Consider the following 7,625-nt stretch of genomic DNA (forward strand, 5'->3'; position numbering starts at 1 on the left):
CATTTCTGTGCATAAACAGAGATTTTATGTTCACACAAGAACCCATAAAGAGCCATGGACGGCTGGATGAGAAAAGCCATCATCAAAAGCATCATTCATCTCACTGGGTATTCACTCCAGCCACGGAAGACTGAGTCTGAGATGAATTCAACGTTAGCTCACTCTTACTATGTGACTGTGATGTGAACAGAAGAGAATGGCAGCTGTAATGTAACTCAGTAACAATGCTCCCTAATTATATTCACGCAAGCGTGATGACATTGTAAACACATCTCATCGTGTCAGGAAAGACTGTCAGGTACTGTCGAAGTTAGTTTCGCATACATCATAGTCAAAGTTATCCACTCAGTTTTGTGGGTTATTTGGTTGTACAGTATGTCAGCGACAGCAAATCAAAGCGATATAAAGGGCTGGAATAGATCTATCCATGTCTGAATTTTAGTACATCCAGTTGATAGCAAAATAGTTTCTGTTGATGCTTGGTGAAAAGTCTGTTGCATAATGTCCGTACTGTACATACAGCATTGATACATAACCTGGAGTGTGCCAGGCAACCACAAATGACATGTTTATCATCATCATTATGAAGGTGGGTGTTGGTTGAACAGAAAGCTTGGAACATAAGGAAACAATGGAGGGGACTCGGTGGTGTTGGTGTAATTATTTGAGGCCAATTACAGTCAATTCCACGTTTAACCACTCTCTGTAACACGTGCTGCTGGCTAAGTGCTTTAGTGGTAGCTGAGACCTTCAAGTTGTTTGTGATAAAAAATGTTCTGCCCCTCTCTCTCCAAAAGCATATTTAATTTAGTCCAATTTAAAAATGGACGCATGAAGAGTTACATTGTAATCAAGTGTGCTTTGTTTCTCAAAGCAGAAATGATATGCAATTTATAAATGCATACATTAAACAGTTGTGGAAATTATTTTAAGCAACTACAATGGCTCATGTAGCTTGATTGCATTGTGTGTGTGTGAGTGTGTGTGTGTGTGTGTGTGTGTGTGTGTATATGTATGTGTGTGTGTCAGTGCTGTGCGTGTGTGTGTGCATGTGTGTATGTCTGTGTGTGTGGGTGACAGTAGAGAGTAGAGCCTGAAGCAAGCGAGTCTTCCTCTTCTCATCTGTGTAAAACTACTGCATGATTATTTTTCTGCTTCAAGATTCAAGATTCAAGATTTTTATTGTCACGCCGTAGTACAAGTATCACGTGTGAAATTCTTGTGCTGTAGACTCCGTTACAACATAGTGCAAATAACAGTATAACAGTGCAAAATAACAGGGCATATAGATGCAGTAAAACAAGAGAAACAACAAGCAATAACAGTAAACTTTTCCTTTTCTTTTCTAGCATAGACACCTTAAAACATAATTAAACATTCTGTTTGCAAAGGTGCAAATAACATAGGCATAATTATCATATGTAATGGTAGCAGCTACTACATGATTGTTTATTTGTGTGTGTTAAGGAGTCTCGTGGCCTGCGGGAAGAAACTGTCCCTCAGGCGATTTGTTCGTGCTTTTGGGACCCTGTATCTCCTCGCTGAGGGTAACAGGGAGAACAGGCTGTTGTGGGGGTGGTATGTGTCCTTGATGATCTTCAGGGACCTCCTGAGGCACCGCTGATTGTACAGTTCCCTCAGTTCTGGTAGCTCACATCCTGTTACGTGCTGGGCCGCAAATTTCTTCAGGCGTCTGAGTCTGTAGTCGCTGTTGGGCCTTTTTGACAACAGTGGCGGTGTGGCTGGCCCATGTCAGGTCCTGGTGGATGTTGACTCCCAGGTACTTGAAGCTGTCCACCTTTTCCACCACTGTGCCATTGATGGTGATTGGGGGGTGTGCCATTGATGGTGATTGGGGGGTGTCCCCCCCCCCCCCCCCCCCCCCTCCTGTAATCTACAATGATCTCCTTGGTCTTGGAGACGTTTAGAGAGAGGTGGTTGTCCTGGCACCATTGCTCCAGGGCCTCCACCTCCTTTCTGTAGGCCGTCTCATCGCTCCTGGAGATCAGCCCCACGACCACTGTGTCGTCTGCAAACTTCACTATGGTGTTCGAGGTTTGAGTCGCCACGCAGTCGTGGGTGTAGAGGTCATACCAGAAGGGGCTGGAGACGCATCCCTGGGGCGCTCCTATGCTGATGGTCAGTGTGGAGGAGGTGAGGTTGCCCACTCTCACCACCTGGCGGCGGTCTGTCAGAAAGTCCAGGATCCAGTCACACATTGCTGTGTTTAGTCCCAGATCCTTGAGCTTGCTTACCAGCCTGGAGGGTACTATGGTGTTGAATGCTGAGCTGTAGTCCACGAACAGCATTCTCACATAGGTGTCCTTCCCCTCCGGGTGGGAGAGGGTGGTGTGGAGTACATGTGCTACTGCATCCGCTGTGCTCCTGTTGGGGCGGTATGCAAATTGGAGCGGGTCGTGGTCCGGGGGGAGTGTGGGGCGGATCTGTGATATGACCAGCTTTTCGAAGGGGGGGAGAGGGGGAGGAGAGGAGGGGTGGGGGAGGTGGAGGGGGGGGGGGGGTCGGGGGGAGAGGGGGGGAGAGGAGGGGGGGGGAGGTGAGGGGAGGTGGTGGGGGGGAGGAGAACAGGAGGGGTGGTGGGGGGGAGGAGAGGAGGAGGGGTGGTGGGGGGGGAGAGGAGGGGGGAGGTGGAGGGGGGGTGGTGGGGGGGAGAGGTGGCGGAGAGGAGGGGGGAGAGGTGAGGGGAGGTGGTGGGGGGGAGGAGAGCAGGAGGGGTGGTGGGGGGGAGAGGGGGAGGAGAGGAGGGGGGGAGGTGGAGGGGGAGTGGTGGCGGGAGAGGTGGCGGAGAGGGGGGGGGAGAGGAGGGGTGGAGAGGTTATGAGCTTTCTCTTCAAACACAATTTCCGAACGTCTTCATCACACATGGTGTTTATATAGAGAGATATCTTAATCAAGCTGGCCAAAATACAATATGGCCACTGACCAACCGTGTCCAGCCACAGCTATACTGCTAGGACTGGATGCACTTCTATCATTTCAATAACAGGCAACATGGAGCATCCTTCTCAGCCCGTTTACCCAGGCCTTTCTTTTGATGGGCAGAATAATCAGATGGGCGCTAAAACCAACATTTATGTGTGGGTAAAAAACCACTATCTCCAAAGCCGAACCGCTCTGTTGATTTATTTATTTATTTATTGCTTTGCTCATTTGCTCGTTAGTCATGCCCTACGGTTTTAAATTTGGTTAAAATCAAAATCACAGGACCGTATTCAGCAGCACAGAACCATGCCCAAGTAACAGGTGTATCAGTTATAAAATAAATGTTCCAAATGGATTCACATGGCTAACGCTTATTCAATAGGTGATTTTTGAAACGGCATTCCGTTTCTCCGGCTATTATTCATCATAAAGGTCAAGAGCATTATTTATTTGCAACACAAGCACAGACTTGTATGGGCCAGCAGATTGTACTTCTCTCTCTGATATGCATGGGAATACCAAATTAGAAACCCCAGCCTATGAGCAGCTATTACTGCAAGTGGTCAAGAGGTCTAATCACTTATTCAATCAATAAGCATTGTTCACCTGCTCGCCTCCACCCCACCACCCTGATCCTTTAAACAGCAGATTTTCTATTTAAAAAACCATACATACATTTGAATAATATATTTTTGCCCATAGCCAAAGTCTTTATTCCGATCTCAAGTACAAACAAGCTTCTTTCGGCGGCTGTAATTTAATTATGGCAAATAGATTAATCTCCCAAAATGTTGGCGTATCCCTTTAAGTAATTGTGTGAGCTATAGATGATCTCTAATAACTGTCTCTGCCATTTCAATGGCAAGAGTACATTTGACAGTCATAGCAAGTATTGGAAGGATGCAAAAGTGAAATACATGTGAAGATGGATCTGCTTAGTTTGCCAAAAGCCCAGCAACTCAGTTTAATAGTGATTACTGTGAAGAAGCCTGCAGCTCCCCTAAGCGCATAATCAGTGAGATGTTGAAAAGATACTGTACAGATAAAGATACTGTAACAAGCTCATGCCTGAAACTCTCAGCTACTCATTATAGCTCTTGTAAAAGCCTTCTCCAAGCCATCAACACCAAGACATGTGGCGCTGTGCCAGGGTGGCAGAGTGCTGATCAGACTGACTATAGTCACACAAACACTCAAAGAAGGAATGACCAAAGAAAGTACAAAAATAAATTCTTTGGCTTGTAATCATTACGGAACCATGTTTGCTGCTCTATAAAACCTCTGGGTAATGCTTTATATTAAGGTTCTATTAATAAGCGTTAATTAATAGGTAATAAGGCTCTTATAAGGTGCTTATTAACACTATTATTATGTTAATAATACTATATAAGTGTTAATAATCGCATTATAAACATATTTATTGGTAGCTTATAAGACATTTATAAGCACTTTATAACCACCTTTACTAGCTGGTTTTGTTACTTCATTAAGCTTAATAAATAGATTGTTATTACCTTATTAGCAGTTAACTATGTACTTATTAACAGGTAACTATGCTTTTTGGAGGTACCGGATATAAAGCGAGAACAGTGCCTTATTAAGGTTAATAAATCATTTATTATGCACTTTTTATGCTTTTTGTAGGTACCGGATCTAAAGTGAGAACAGTGCCTTATTAAGGTTAATAAATCATTTATTATGCACTTATTATGCTGCCTCAATGGAGGCAGATGTCTGGAATGATTCTGAGAGATGTGTGTTTCACTCAGGGTTTTGTGTCTCTAAGAGGGGCAGAATTGCATGATGGGACAAAAATGCAAATTAAGCCTTTTAAACAGCCAATAAGAGGTTTTTCTGAAATTTTCATCGCTTATCCAGGAAGTGAGCATGGGCTCATGAGGTACCTGCAAAAAGCATAGTTAACTGTTAATAAGTGCATAGTTAACTGCTAATAAGGTAATAACAAACTATTTATTAGGCTTAATAAAGTAACAAAACCAGCTAGTAAAGGTGGTTATAAAGTGCTTATAAATGTCTTATAAGCTACCAATAAATATGTTTATAATGCTATTATTAACACTTATATAGTATTATTAACATAATAATAGTGTTAATAAGCTCCTTATAAGAGCCTTATTACCTATTAATTAATGCTTATTAATATAACCTTAATATAAAGCGTTACCAACCTCTGTCTTAAAGGTCTATGGAGCCACAGGCACACTGTATTACAATGTATAGAAACATTATATATATATATATATATATATATATATATATATATATACATGTATATACTGTATATCCGCCCCCCCCCTCCCTCAGTCTCTCTTGTGACTTTGTGTGTGTGTGTGAGTGTGAATTTATCAGTGGGATTTATGACATCACTGATGATGTCATCAGTGGGATTTATGACATCACTGATGAATTTATGATCACTGATGATGCATACATACATACATACATACATGCATACATACATACATTTTTAGATATGTTCACTAGAAAATAATCAATCACTATTTAGGATTAGTGAGATCAAGCAGGTTTAGTTGTCACAGCCCCCCCCCTCCTCCCCCCCAGAGGTAGAGGTTTAGAACAGTTCACCACCAAGTTATTTAAATGTCTGTGGGTCTGATTTAAGAACTATGAAGATGAAAAAGCAATGAAGAACTGTAGTAGATGCATACTACCAATGTTAAAAAATGTAACACACATGACACTAATGAACAACCAATAATGGTTTCTTAAGGGGCTGTGCCCAATAGTTCGGCCATTCGAAAATTCGTTCATAATGCTGGCATTCAAATGAAAAAATCAGCATTTGAATGTCTGGATGATTGCCAGTGCCAAGTTCAGGGCAAATTGTACTTTTAGTGTGTGGCTTGATTATGTTTGTCTTGAATTGTTCCCATAGCCAGAATATGGTGTGAATGGTGATGATTGGATGCACAAACAATTATTTGTTATGATGACATCACAGCAGACATTTGAATATTCATGCAAACCTCAATAGAATATTCAAATGTGTAAAAATTATATTCAGTACAGCTCCACTTAAGGGGCCAATCATTGCCATGTACGTGTTATGGTTCCTTCCATAGCGTACCATTTTGCTCATGAATAAACCTGCAAAGAGCAGTCTTTTTAGAGCATCCACAGGGCAACTATTATCCTGCAGACCACCTGCCCCTGGAGAGGTAACAGTCCTTTTCACCTCACACCTGCTGCTGTCTGGCCCCAGGCTCCTCACACATGCCAGCTCTGCATCTGGATGCCACCAGATGTTCCTGAATAATTTCACACACAGGTGAAAGTTCCTACCCTTCACAGTTGAACTTGACCTGCTCACCATTTTCCTTCCAATCTAGACACCTCAAGATACACCAATTTCTGCTCAGATATACCATTTCTTGCATTCAACCTTCCCTGCAGAGCGGGAGGCAAACCTAGAAGGAGGGACACTGGAGAGAGCCCTTTTCCACTCATTTCATTTGCACCCCGATGAAAAATAAGACCTTAACCTGATGCTGAAAGGTAACTTGTCTCAATTGCATCACAATGTCCAAAAAGCAGATGGCTGTCTAAGGGCCAACAATCCCACCTCAGAAACGCTGAATAATACATGCATAGCTTGATGTGATCCAGCGAATTCAATGGCCTATAGAAAAGGATTGCTCTCAATGTAAAGCATTTTTGCTTCAGGCCGTTCTCTTTCCTCAGGTCCAGTCTCCCATAAATAATTTGCCTTCAACCTTCACATGCATAAAAATTGCAACTTGTTGGTTATGAGAGAGAACAGTGTGGACGCACCTTGAATGCCAATGTAGCGATGAATAAACAATGGCTCCCTGCTCCAGACCAGGAGCAATGCAGAGCTGCCAGCAGACATTGCTTTGAGCCCACAGGCTCTTAATGGTTTTTGCCACAGACCAAGCCTTTCAGTCTGCTGTGAATGGGGGGATGAAGGGGGGGGGGGGGGGGTGATGGGAGGACTACTTTAATAATTTCGAACAAAGCAACAATGCCCAAGCACTTTGGAAAACCTTCACTGATCCTTATTGATTATCATCCAGCCACTAAACTTAATTATGCCGTGTTACAACAGACATGCGATCAGTCAGCTATTTTACCTGAGGAATAGCCTCACACTCTCAGCATATTGTTATCTATGGCGAAGGTCATAAGTTCAGTAAACTGGAGAATGTAATGCTGAATTCATAATTATTTTAAAATGTAGGCTATGTATTGCCAATACAGGTAGCTCTGCTAATAGACTTCGTTAAATTTTTTTTTTTTAATGCAAAGCAATATGAACATAAAACTAAATCTGATCTTTTGCAGTGTTTCTAAGAAGGTATGAGATGTGTTGAGCCACTTTGGCACGTCTGTGGTGCTACAGTGCCATCTGCTGGTGGATTTAACAAAATGTCTACACGTCTCCTCAAGAGAATACCCCCATAACACAAGAGTTCCACAAACTATGATCAGTTATAATATATGTCTTTATTTTTCTTTAAGACTCTCATTAAAATAAACCATTTAATATGTCTTAACAGAATATCATCATCTACAGGATTGGATTTGAAATAGCATCTTTAATGAATAAAACGTCACCATATGTAAAACACCACATTGTTAAAAGATCCTTAAAAGGACAAAAAGAGAAAATCATTTTGTGA

The sequence above is a fragment of the Poromitra crassiceps genome (assembly GCF_964638095.1).
Source record: "Poromitra crassiceps genome assembly, chromosome: 5".
NCBI lineage: Eukaryota > Metazoa > Chordata > Actinopteri > Beryciformes > Melamphaidae > Poromitra > Poromitra crassiceps.